At 53.4% G+C, this 725-nt stretch overlaps 1 protein-coding gene across 1 annotated transcript in view; it reads left to right on the top strand.

The window, feature by feature from the left end:
* Positions 1-725, top strand: part of LOC103611868 (mas-related G-protein coupled receptor member H-like) — a 9717-nt gene that overhangs the window by 2406 nt on the left and 6586 nt on the right. The gene's annotated exons all lie outside the window — the stretch shown is intronic.

Below are 725 nucleotides of genomic sequence, written 5' to 3'. Positions count from 1 at the left end.
GGATGGGATGGGATGGGATGGGATGGGATGGGGATGGGGATGGGGATGGGATGGGGATGAGGGGTGGAAAAGGAGATGGGAAGTGATACCAAAAGGGGCTGGAACAAACTTTCCTAACACTATGGGAAGCAGGATGAAGCTGGAATTCTTTAACTGTGCAGGGCACACAGGAGGATCTCTCTTTGTTCTGTGTGTGGGGGGAGACTTTACAGCAGGGGTTTTATCCATTATAAACACACACAGCTATTAAAACTTTTTTCTTATCTCATACATAAACATCACTTTCCTAGGACTCATTTCCAGCATCCCACCTCCTCCTGGGAGTCCTTTCATGATCCTGGAGGTTCATCAGGAGGGCTCTCTGGTGCTCGTATTCACTGAGTGCTGCCATATTAAAGGTGACCTCACCTTGAACTTTTCCTTTGGCCATGCGCTGTTGTTTCTTGTGACAGAACTGCCCCAGAACCACTGCAGGCCTCCTGACCTGCTTCCCCACTGCCTCCAGCCACGTTTAACATCCTGTGTGCTCCTACGGAGTACATGGGAGCTGAGCTTTCATCCTTCCTCCTGGGTCCTAGAATGCCACAGCCAGGAGGAGCAGAGACACTGCCGGGATGCCGGGTGGAGCACGGCTGTGAGGAGGGGGGGAGGGGGGGAAGGTGTTCCCGGGGGAAGAAGGAGTATCTGGTGTGTCGGAGGCGGTTTCGGAGGGGTCAGGGGAGAGT

Source organism: Corvus brachyrhynchos, unplaced genomic scaffold (assembly GCF_000691975.1).
Source record: "Corvus brachyrhynchos isolate BGI_N302 unplaced genomic scaffold, ASM69197v1 scaffold1103, whole genome shotgun sequence".
NCBI lineage: Eukaryota > Metazoa > Chordata > Aves > Passeriformes > Corvidae > Corvus > Corvus brachyrhynchos.
Note: the sequence above shows the minus strand (reverse complement) of the source record. Positions and strands in the feature narration are given on the sequence as shown.